This window comes from Mobula hypostoma, chromosome 3 (genome assembly GCF_963921235.1).
Source record: "Mobula hypostoma chromosome 3, sMobHyp1.1, whole genome shotgun sequence".
In the NCBI taxonomy this organism is placed as follows: domain Eukaryota; kingdom Metazoa; phylum Chordata; class Chondrichthyes; order Myliobatiformes; family Myliobatidae; genus Mobula; species Mobula hypostoma.
This window is the reverse complement of record NC_086099.1, coordinates 118,247,872-118,260,854: the sequence shown is the minus strand read 5'-3', so window position 1 is coordinate 118,260,854 and position 12,983 is coordinate 118,247,872.

Below are 12,983 nucleotides of genomic sequence, written 5' to 3'. Positions count from 1 at the left end.
CCTTATAGCCCACAAAGCTGTATACTGCCATGCCCAGCGTGTATCTGACAATTTCTTCAACTCCACGGGCTGTGCAGTTGATTCCAGTTCTCTCTGTTTCTTCATGAAAAGATCGTGGACAACAGAATTTGAAAAGAAGTTGTAAAGCAGCTGCACAGTTTCAAAAAACTCACCCGCTTGTGGTACATTGCTTACAACATCCACTAAAACAAGGTTAAGTCTGTGAGCATGGCAGTGTATATATAATGCCTGCGGGACCTCTTTCCTGAACCTCTCTTGTACCCTGTTATTGCACCCGGACATCATGTCGCCCCATCATAACATTGACCTATACAAGTGTTCTTATCAATAACACACTGGGAGAGTGTCTGTTCAATGCTTTTAAGAAGCGACTCTGTGTCCAACCCTTCTGCTGGAGTGAAGTGCAAGAATTCTTCAAGCACTGTTTCGTTGTTCAAATACCGCTCCTTTTTACTCAAGTCTTTACTTTCATTCACCATGATGGCAAAATGTCATACTTCTTGATTTCTGTACTTATTTGACGTCTGATCATATCTGCCATAATACCCTTAATTTCATTTTGGATATCGTGATGGGTGTTTTCTGCATTTCCAGGATTGTCCTCTTTTTTGTTTTAGCTACAGTCTTATCAAACTGCCCAATTACACTGAGCAACTCGACAAAGTTTCCCCTATTGCCAGATCCATTATCCTCCCGGTGTCCTCGCTGGGCAATGCCTTGGCACGCAGTATAGCGTAGAGACTCAACCACTGCTCTCATATACTCATGATTTTCTTGGACAATCTTTGCATGTCCTTTATCAAGCAAATCATCCTCATCCCCAAATACTTCTTTCTGCATGTCACTTTCAATTAAGACAGGCTCAGGCTGAGACACCACTGATTCCTCTGGATGAGGTCGTTTTCTCACCAAAAAATCGATCCATTTTCCACGCCGGCCAAAATAATGCACGTGCCAGGCCCACGCTCGCTTGTAAAAGCACAATTTGTGTGTGTGTGTGTGGGGGGGGGGGGGGCATCCGTTAGTCTCAAGAGACCATGGATCTGCGGCTGGATGTCCACTATCAATCTCTCGCGTGAGTGAGAGTGAGTGACATCACCACCTTAAGTGATCTTAGATCAGCAAACTGATCTGAGGACAGCAACGGCAAGACATTGACAACGAACGAATAAGCAGAAGTGTAGAGTGGATCTGACCTTAGACCAGCGCAGAGTTTATAACTTTACTGCTGCGTGGGTGCTATGGTAATTCAGGGCGCTGTTTCACTAGATGAACTGGAGAAACAAGCTGTATTCAAAACGATACAGAGAAACAGCTGCAATTTGTATGTGAAAATTAAGTTAATTTATTGGTGTTATTGTAATTTCTGCTGGTGCTATAGCACCACCTCAGCGCCGTCACTGCCACCAGAAAAGAGCCTCACGATCCGGGACGTGTCCTCCTCTCATTACTACCATCAGGGAGGAGGTACAGGAATACCAAGGCGCGCTCGGAACAATTCCTTCCCTCTATCAGATCTATTAACTGATTACTGTACTGTCCCCGCATTGAACTGTGCGCCTTACGCATGCGTACTGATCACAGAATCGATCTCCAAGCGATCGATGGAGGAGTGCAGCTCGCGCGCATGCGTACTGGTCACACCATCGGTCTGTGAGCGATCGATTGGTAGGCGTCCGGTTGGCCCGCAAATTCGGCGGACGCATCGGTTGCTCTGCTTCAATAATTACAGCATTAATGCCTTCTAAAGAAAATATTTATTCAGAAAAATGCAAGGAACACTATAATACAACTTAAAACAGCTGCTGCAAGAGAAGAAATTAATATTCCACAAAAACATTAAAATTTGCATTGTACCATACAAGGCAGACCCAGAGAAATCTGAGGCAAAACCTTTAACTTTAGTGATGTCCAGAAATAATTCCACCCGTTTCATGGCTAAATGTTATTAAACAGACCAGTTTACATCGATAAAAGAAGTCTTTGATTACAAAATGTTCATAAAGGTGGCTGGAAACGCCAGCTTCTGTCCCTTTGACGTGCGGGGCTGGACATGAAGACAGGACGCTGGCTGATGAAACCAGTGGTGCAGGTTCTCATTCGGATGCTCTGATTCACCGTCTGTTTGCTTCGATGCTGATCAAAGATGTTCCCTGGCTGGACATGCCGGTTGATGTTGCTGTGAAATTGTGAGCGGACACTGAAGCCACGGCGCAGGATGATGAAACCAGTGGTACAGGGTTTCATACGGATTCGTTGTTTCACGGTGTTACTGATTCTTTCCAGCTCCAGAGCGTTGGCTGTGGCGCAAATACGCAAACTCTTCAACGAGACATCTGATGCTGACTCCATCTCTGCAAGTCTCTCCATCACAGTGCGTCCATTCATTACGAATGATAAATCTTTCCCACTGTCTTGTGAAGTTGCACTCAATGTTTCGCTGTTTTCCTCCTCTGGATCGTCCAATATTTCTGCTTTCTGGTTTGGATTTTTATCAATATCCAATGTTTCTGTTTCTATAATCACATCGCCCTGCTCTGAACGCAGACCGGCTTCTTCCATTCTACGTTCAGTCGAAGTGCTTGCCTCTCCCTCACAATTGTTGGCGCAAATACGCAAACTCTTCAACGAGACATCTGATGCTGACTCCATCTCTGCAAGTCTCTCCATCACAGTGCGTCCATTCATTACGAATGATAAATCTTTCCCACTGTCCTGTGAAGTTACACTCAATGTTTCGCTGTTTTCCTCCTCTGGATGGTCAAATATTTCTGTTTTCTGGTTTGGATTTTCACCAATATCCAATGTTTTTATTTCTATAATCACATCGCCCTGCTCTGAACTCAGACCGGCTTCTTCCATTCTACGTTCAGTCGAAGTGCTTGCCTCTCCCTCACAATGGCCATCTGCTGTGTCAGTCTCCTTGCTGATTACTCCAGAGACGTTCTGGGCGCCACTAATTACACTCTGCACTATATGGCATCCGAACCAGGCTAGAAACATTTTCTCAGCTCACAGCGCTCCGGAGAGGTAACCACGTGTCTGACTGCAAAAACGGGATCGGTCGCCGCTATTTATTGGGTGTCGTCACGTGATGAAGTGTCACAATGGTTACCATGGTGACACCTACAAAACAACAACTGAAGGACATTCCACCAATGGAGTGTTTGGGCAGACGTATTGTTCACATGCACGTACAGCGTTGCCATCGTTACAGTAGCTCTATTTCACCACAATACCTGAGGTGGTAATTTTGGTTGAAAGTATTCCATATCCTTTAGATTAATAATCGATCACGTGCCATCCATGCAAAGCAGTAACTGCTGACCATTTCAAAGTTAGACAGAAAACCATTCGACTGATCCAGTAAACATTTGAAAAAGGCCAAAACGCCTGGATACCATGCATGTCATATTGGGCATCGGTGCACGACATATGCAGTGTGTCAGGATGCTGGTCCCAGCACTCTGCAATATTGACTGAAACTCCACCTCCGCACACAGTAAGGCCGCCTCAAACACTCAGTTCATTGGTTTGAAGGAGTGTAAGGAAGATTACAGCTGAAAGCACTATTAAATGTTCTTCTGATTAAATAATGCAATTTGCTTTCATTGACAAAATGTTTTACTGAATAATCGCTCATAAATTAAACAGGCCATTGCCTGTCAGTGTCTCTATCTGTCAGATATTTTCCATCTTGTGTAGTCTGGTGGAAATGTTGTCCAGGTGCTGAAACCAGTTGGAGCTCATTCCAACCAGAGACCTCTACTCACCATTCTTTTCACGTTGATCTGTGATGTGAACATTCCCCAGTGGTAATCATCTCACTGATTGTTAGTGCATCTTTACTGAAACGTGTCTCTTCCCTTTCCTCCCAGCAGTCACTTTGCTCCCAGTCACACAGTGTTCCCCCTGCTTTCCGATTTCCCATAATTTTGTTCTGGAGTAATGTGTGCTAAATGCCAGTACATCTTTCTCAGCGTGACCCCGGTGCTTTCTCAGGGTGACTTCTTCACCCGATGGTATTGCCACCTCTGAAGGTATTTTTGTCTCATATCCATGTTGATTTACACCGTTCGATGAGGGATTAGTTGCTGTTGGTGGTGTAAAACTTGGACACGGTTGTTAAGTCCTATCTTCATTCAGAGAGCTCGATACTGCCTCACACTGGTCACCAGCTGCATTCCTCTTTTCAGCAGCTCGAGACAGATTTACAAGATGCCACGTTCTCCCCAAAATCATCCAGCCTGCAACTCAACTGATGAATGTCATTAACATTTGCTGTTCAGTACTCAGAAGTGATTTTGCTGTGTCTGAGAGCTGTTACTGCTGTTTATTGGTCTGACACCAAATTCATCCCGTGAAGTTTCACATCAACAATGGTTACCAAGGTGAAACCTGCAAAACTAAAGCAACACAACAACTGGGTGGACATTGACCCATTGGCAGGATAATCATAAAGCAATTTGCAATGCTACTTTGTGAATAAGTAATCAGGTTCTAACAGGAAGCAAAGAGTGGGAATAAACGGGACCTTTTCAGAATGGCAGGCGGTGACTAGTGGGGTACCGCAAGGCTCAGTGCTGGGACCCCAGTTGTTTACAATATATATTAATGACTTGGATGAGGGAATTAAATGCAGCATCTCCAAGTTTGCGGATGGGTGAGTGGGCAAATTCATGGCAGGTGCAATTTAATGTGGATAAATGTGAGGTTATCCACTTTGGTGGCAAAAACAGGAAAACAGATTATTATCTGAATGGTGGCCGATTAGGAAGAGGGGAGGTGCAACAAGACCTGGGTGTCATTATACACCAGTCATTGAAGGTGGGCATGCAGGTACAGCAGGCAGTGAAAAAGGCGAATGGTATGCTGGCATTTATAGCAAGAGGATTCGAGTACAGGAGCAGGGAGGTACTACTGCAGTTGTACAAGGCCTTGGTGAGACCACACCTGGAGTATTGTGTGCAGTTTTGGTCACCTAATCTGAGGAAAGACATCCTTGCCATAGAGGGAGTACAAAGAAGGTTCACCAGATTGATTCCTGGGATGGCAGGACTTTCATATGAAGAAAGACTGGATGAACTGGGCTTGTACTCATTGGAATTTAGAAGATTGAGGGGGGATCTGATTGAAACGTATAAAATCCTAAAGGGATTGGACATGCTAGATGCAGGAAGATTGTTCCCGATGTTGGGGAAGTCCAGAACGAGGGGCCACAGTTTGAGGATAGAGGGGAAGCCTTTTAGGACCGAGATTAGGAAAAACTTCTTCACACAGAGAGTGGTGAATCTGTGGAATTCTCTGCCACAGGAAACAGTTGAGGCCAGTTCATTGGCTATATTTAAGAGGGAGTTAGATATGGCCCTTGTGGCTACGGGGATCAGGGGGTATGGAGGGAAGGCTGGGGTGGGGTTCTGAGTTGGATGATCAGCCATGATCATAATAAATGGCGGTGCAGGCTCGAAGGGCCGAATGGCCTACTCCTGCACCTATTTTCTATGTTTCTATGTTTCTATAATATCAAGATCTTTAGACATGGCCTATGTAAGGAACATAATAAAATATCCATAACCCTATTGAATTAAAAGTAAGTCACACTTTTTAATGCTCGATTCAGGAGTGATGTTCCCAACCTGCTGTTAATGTCAGTTCCAATGTTCAGTTTAAAATACAAGTTGGGCATCAGCTCATTAAAATGTTTGTCAGTGACTGAGGTGACCCGGACATTTGCATTGGGTGTGTTATTAGATTAGATTACGAGGACACTCAGTCCTCGTTTATTGTCATTCAGAAATGCATGCATTAAGAAATGATGCAATGTTCTTCTGGTATGATATCAAGACAGACCACATAATTATAACATATAGTTACAACAGTGCAAAGCAATACCGTAATTTGATAAAAAGCAGACCATGGACACGGTAAAAAAAAAAGTCTTAAAGTCCCGATAGCTCCATCATCTCACGCAGACGGTAGAAGGGAGAAACTCTTCCTGCCATGAACCTCCAGCGCCGCAAACTTGCCGATGCAGCACCCTGGAAGCACCCAACCACAGCCGACTCTGAGTCCGTCTGAAAACTTCGAGCCTCCGACCAGCCCTCCGGCACCAAGCACCGAGCACCATCTCTGCCGAGTGCTTCGACCCCATCTCTGGCCACCAAGCAACAGGCAAAGCCAAGGATTCGGGGCCTTCCCCTCCGTAGATTTTGGATCGCACAGTAGCAATGGCAGTGAAACAGGCAATTCAGAAGTTTCACCAGATGTTCCTCCGTGCTCTCACGTCTGCCTCCATCGAATCAGGATTGTGCACGGCACCCTACTTAACAGATAACAGATATTCATCCCGGAATGGCCGCTGCGAGCTGCGTCACGCCACCATCTTCTCCTCTCAGAGGAGAACCTAGATTTGTCAACCTAGATTAAAAATTTGTAAAAATCAAAAACAAATTCCTGCCAAAGGGTTTCGGCCCGAAATGTCGACTGTATTCTTTTCCTCGATGCTGCCTGGCCTGCCGGGATGGAGATCAGTGGGGAGGGATCGGGGCGGACAAATGGACAAGGGAGTCACGTAGGGAGCGATCCCTGCGGAAAGCAGAAAGGCGGGGAGGGAAAGATGTGCTTAGTGGTGGGATCCTGTTGGAGGTGGCGGAAGTTACGGAGAATAATATGTTGGACCCGGAGGCTGGTAGGGTGATAGGTGAGGACCAGGGGAACCCTATTCCTAGTGGGGTGGCGGGAGGATGGAGTGAGAGCAGATGTGTGTGAAATGGGGGAGATGCATTTGAGAGCAGAGTTGATAGTGGAGGAAGGGAAGCTCCTTTCTTTAAAAAAGGAAGACATCTCCCTCGTCCTAGAATAAAAAGCCTCATCCTGACAGCAGATGCGGTGGAGACGGAGGAATTGCGAGAAGGGGATGGCGTTTTTGCAAGAGACAGGGTGAGAAGAGGGATAGTTCAGATAACTGTGAGAGTCAGTAGGCTTATAGTAGACATCAGTAGATAAGCTGTCTCCAGAGATAGAGACAGAAAGATCTAGAAAGGGGAGGGAGGTGTCGGAAATGGACCAGGTAAACTTGAGGGCAGGGTGAAAGTTGGAGGCAAAGTTAATAAAGTCAACGAGCTCAGCATGCGTGCAGGAAGCAGCATCAACACAGATGTAGCGAAGGAAAAGTGGGGGACAGATACCAGTATAGTTTTGGAACATAGATTGTTCCACAAAGCCAATAAAAAGGCAGGCATAGGTAGGACCCATACGGGTGCCCATGGCTACATCTTTAGTTTGGAGGAAGTCGGAGGAGCCAAAGGAGAAATTATTAAGAGTAAGAACTAATTCCGCTAGACGGAGCAGAGTGTGGTAGACGGGAACCGGTTAGGTCTGGAATCCAAAATGAAGCGGAAAGCTTTGAGACCTTCCTGATGGGGGTGGAAGTATATTGGGACTTCCTCCCTCACTAACATTCAGGGCCCAGAATAGACCTTCCAGGTGAGGCGACACTTCACCTGTGAGTCAGCTGGGGTGATATACTGCGTCCGGTGCTCCCGATGTGGCCTTCTATGTATTGGCGAGACCCGATGCAGACTGGGAGATCGTTTCACTGAACACCTATGCTCTGTCCACCAGAGAAAGCAGGATCTTCCAGTAGCCACACATTTTAATTCCACGTCCCATTCCCATTCTGATATGTCTAACCACGGCCTCCTCTACTGTAAAGATGAAGCTACACTCAGGTTGGAGCAAAATCATCTTATATTCCGTCTGGGTAGCCTCCAACCTGATGGCATGAACATTGACTTCTCAAACTTCCGCTAATGCACCACCTTCCCCCTCATACCCTATCCATTATTTATTTATATACACACATTCTTTTTCTCCCTCTGTCCCTCTCACTATACCCCTTCCCCCCCTTGTCTTTCTTCCCGGACCTCCTGTCCCATGATCCTCTCATATCCCCTTTGCCAATCACCTGTCCAGCTCTTGGCTCCATCTCGTCCCCTCCTGTCTTCTCCTATCATTTTGGATCTCCCCCTCCCCCTCCCACTTTCAAATCTCTTACTAACTCTTCCTTCAGTTAGTCCTGACGAAAGGTCTCGGCTCGAAGCGTCAACTGTACCTCTTCCTAGAGATGCTGCCTGGCCTATTGCGTTCACCAGCAACTTTGATGTGTGGTGCTTGAAATTCCAGCATCTGCAGATTTCCTCATGTTTGTGACAGAATAGACAGCTGGGATCTCCTTCTCAGGACTGAAATGAGGTGTTTGCAGAAACGTGGCCCCAGGACAACATCCCATGCTCCATCAATCTTCATGCCATTCCACTCAGGGACTTGTGCCAATGTTATTTTGTGACTGTACGTGCTATTGTAACTCGATGTGCTGTGTGCTTTGTGTGATTGTATGTGGTATTGTAACTCGATGTGCTGTGTGCTCTGTGTGACTGTATTGTAACAAATTCCTGCCAAAGGGTTTCGGACTGAAATGTCGACTGTACTCTTTTCCTAGATGCTGCCTGGCCTGCTGAGTTCCTCCAGCATTTTGACTGTGTTGAACAAATTTCAGCTAATAGTTATTGGCCTCCGATTATCAATGGAAACACAACAGTTTCTGAAGATGAAGATTGTGGATCTGCTTCATTCCATTGCCGTCATGTTTAACCAATCTATTGGAGTTTTTTGAGGAGGTTACCAGGAAAGTGGATGAAGGGAAGGCAGTGGATATTGTCTACATGGATTTCAGTAAGGCCTTTGACGAGGTTCCTTATAGGAGGTTAGTTAGGAAAATTCAGTCGCTAGGTATACATGGAGAGGTGGTAAGTTGGATTAGACGTTGGCTCAATGGTAGAAGCCAAAGAGTGGTAGTAGAGAATTGCTTCTCCGAGTGGAGGCCTGTGACTAGTGGTGTGCCACAGGGATCAGTGCTGGGTCCATTGTTATTTGTCATCTATATCAATGATCTGGATGATAATGTGGTAAATTGGATCAGTAAATTTGCTGATGATATAAAGATTGGAGGTGCAGTAGACAGTGAGGAAGGTTTTCAGAGCCTGCAGAAGGACTTGGACCAGCTGGAAAAATGGGCTGAAAAATGGCAGATGGAATTTAATACAGACAAGTGTGAGGTATTGCACGTTGGAAGGACAAACCAAGGTAGAATATATAGGGTTAATGGTAAGGCACTGAGGAGGGCAGTAGAACAGAGGGATCTGGGAATACAGATACAAAATTCCCTAAAAGTGGCGTCACAGGTAGGTAGGGTCGTAAAGAGAGCTTTTGGTACATTGGCCTTTATTAATCAAAGTATTGAGTATAAGAGCTGGAATGTTATGATGAGGTTGTATAAGGCATTGATGAGGCCGAATCTGGAGTATTGTGTTCAGTTTTGGTCACCAAATTACAGAAAGGATATAAATAAGGTTGAAAGAGTGCAGAGAAGGTTTACAAGGATGTTGCCAGGACTTGAGAAACTCAGTTACAGAGAAAGGTTGAATAGGTTAGGGCTTTATTCCCTGGTGCGTAGAAGAATGAGGGGAGATTTGATAGAGGTATGTAAAATTATGATGGGTATAGATAGAGTGAATGCAAGCAGGCTTTTTCCACTGAGGCAAGGGGAGAAAAAAACCAGAGGACATGGGTTAAGGGTGAGGGAGGAAAAGTTTAAAGGAAACATTAGTGGGGGGCTTCTTCACACAGAGAGTGGTGGGAGTATGGAATGAGCTGCCAGATGAGGTGGTAAATGCGGGTTCTTTTTTAACATTTAAGAATAAATTGAACAGATACATGGATGTGAGGTGTATGGAGGGATATGGTCCGTGTGCAGGTCAGTGGGACTAGGCAGAAAATGGTTCGGCACAGCCAAGAAGGGCCAAAAGGCCTGTTTCTGTGCTGTAGTTTCTATGGTTTTCTATGGTTTTTCTAGTGAAGGGTCTCGTCCCAGAATGTCAAATGTTTATTTCCCTCCATGATGCTGCCTGGCCTGCTGAGTTCCCCCAGCATTTTCTGTGTGCTGTTTCTTTCTTTATTTAGAGATACAGTGGGGAACAGCCATTCCGGCCCGATGAGCCACCGCACCCTGCAATCCACCAGTGTACAGTTCTCTAAAAGTGGCAGTACAAATCCATCAGGTGGGAAATGAGGTTGATGGCGTGATTTCCTTTACAGGTCATTGAATTGATGGGAAAGAAAGTTATGTTGCAGTTTTATAACACTCTGAATAGGCCATATTTGGAGGATTGAATTCATTTCTGGTCACCCTAATATAAGAAGAATATGGAGGTTTTGGAGAGGGTGCAAAAGAAGTTTATTAGAATACTGCCCAGTTCAGAGGTCATGGACTGTAAGGAGAAGCTGGACAAACCAGAGATATTTACTATAAAACAGCAGAGACTGACAGGAGACCTGATTGAAGTTTGTAACATTATGATAGGCATCGATAGAATAGACAGCTGGGATCTCCTTCTCAGGACTGAAATGAGGTGTTTGCAGAAACGTGGCCCCAGGACAACATCCCATGCTCCATCAATCTTCATGCCATCCCACTCAGGGACTTGTGCCAATGTTATTTTGTGACTGTACGTGCTATTGTAACTAGATATGCTGTGTGCTGTCTGACCTTATGCACCTTGGACCACTGTTGAGTTTAACTGTATATATGCATATGGCTGAATGACAATTAAACTTGAACAAAACTAAAAGGCATGTACTTGAGGTGAGAGCAGGGAAGTTCAAAGGAGATGTGCCAGTCAAGATTCTAACACAGAGATTGGTGGATCCCTGGAAGGTGCAGCTGGGTTGGTAGTGGAGGTTGACATGATACGGGAGTTTAATAGACCCTGAGATAGGCACACGAATAAGCAGAGAATGGATGGATATGGAATATGTAAAGGCAGAAGAGATTGGGTATCATTAACATAATGAGTTTGGCACAATATCATGGGCCAAATGACCCGTTCCCACTCTCTACTGTTCCATGTTCTGTGATCGATGATATGGGCCAAATGCAGGAAAATGGGACTAACTCAGACAGATGACTTGGTTGGATGGACAAGTTGGAGAATGTAAACAACAGGAATTCTGCAGATTCTGGAAATTCAAGCAACATACATCAAAGTTGCTGGTGAACGCAGCAGGCCAGGCAGCATCTATAGGAAGAGGCGCAGTCGACGTTTCAGGCCGAGACCCTTCGTCAGGACTAACTGAAGGAAGAGTGAGTAAGGGATTTGAAAGCTGGAGGGGGAGGGGGAGATGCAAAATGATAGGAGAAGACAGGAGGGGGAGGGATAGAGCCGAGAGCTGGACAGGTGATAGGCAAAAGGGGATACGAGAGGATCATGGGACAGGAGGTCCGGGAAGAAAGACAAGGGGGGGGGGTGACCCAGAGGATGGGCAAGAGGTATATTCAGAGGGACAGAGGGAGAAAAAGGAGAGTGAGAGAAAGAATGTGTGCATAAAAATGAGTAACAGATGGGGTACGAGGGGGAGGTGGGGCCTTAGCGGAAGTTAGAGAAGTCAATGTTCATGCCACCAGGTTGGAGGCTACCCAGACGGAATATAAGGTGTTGTTCCTCCAACCTGAGTGTGGCTTCATCTTTACAGTAGAGGAGGCCGTGGATAGACATGTCAGAATGGGAATGGGATGTGGAATTAAAACGTGTGGCCACTGGGAGATCCTGCTTTCTCTGGCGGACAGAGCGTAGATGTTCAGCAAAGCGGTCTCCCAGTCTGCGTCGGGTCTCACCAATATATAAAAGGCCACATCGGGAGCACCGGACGCAGTATATCACCCCAGTCGACTCACAGGTGAAGTGATGCCTCACCTGGAAGGACTGTTTGGGGCCCTGAATGGTGGTAAGGGAGGAAGTGTAAGGGCATGTGTAGCACTTGTTAAGCTTACACGGATAAGTGCCAGGAGGGAGATCAGTGGGGAGGGATGGGGGGGACGAATGGACAAGGGAGTTGTGTAGGGAGCGATCACTGCGGAATGCAGGGGGGGGGGGAGGGAAGGATGTGCTTAGTGGTGGGATCCCGTTGGAGGTGGCGGAAGTTACGGAGAATAATATGTTGGACCCGGAGGCTGGTGGGGTGGTAGGTGAGGACCAGGGGAACCCTATTCCTAGTGGGGTGGTGGGAGGATGGAGTGAGAGCAGATGTACGTGAAATGGGGGAGATGCGTTTAAGAGCAGAGCTGATAGTGGAGGAAGGGAAGCCCCTTTCTTTAAAAAATGAAGACATCTCCCTCATCCTAGAATGAAAAGCCTCATCCTGAGAGCAGATGCGGTGGAGACGGAGGAATTGCGAGAAGGGGATGGCGTTTTTGCAAGAGACAGGGTGAGAAGAGGGATAGTTCAGATAACTGTGAGAGTCAGTAGGCTTATAGTAGACATCAGTAGATAAGCTGTCTCCAGAGACAGAGACAGAGAGATCTAGAAAGGGGAGGGAGGTGTCGGAAATGGACCAGGTAAACTTGAGGGCAGGGTGAAAGTTGGAGGCAAAGTTAATAAAGTTAACGAGTTCTGCATGCGTACAGGAAGCAGCGCCAATGCAGTCGTCGATGTAGCGAAGGAAAAGTGGGGGACAGATACCAGAATAGGCACGGAACATAGATTGTTCCACAAACCCAACAAAAAGGCAGGCATAGCTAGGACCCATACGGGTGCCCATAGCTACACCTTTAGTTTGGAGGAAGTGGGAGGAGCAAAAGGAGAAATTATTAAGAGTAAGGACTAATTCCACTAGACGGAGCAGAGTGGTGGTAGAGGGGAACTGATTAGGTCTGGAATCCAAAAAGAAGCGTAGAGCTTTGAGACCTTCCTGATGGGGGTTGGAAGTATATAAGGACTGGACATCCATGGTGAAAATAAAGCGGTGGGGGCCAGGGAACTTAAAATCATCGAAAAGTTTAAGAGCGTGAGAAGTGTCACGAACATAGGTCGGAAGGGATTGAACAAGGGGTGATAAAACAGTGTCGA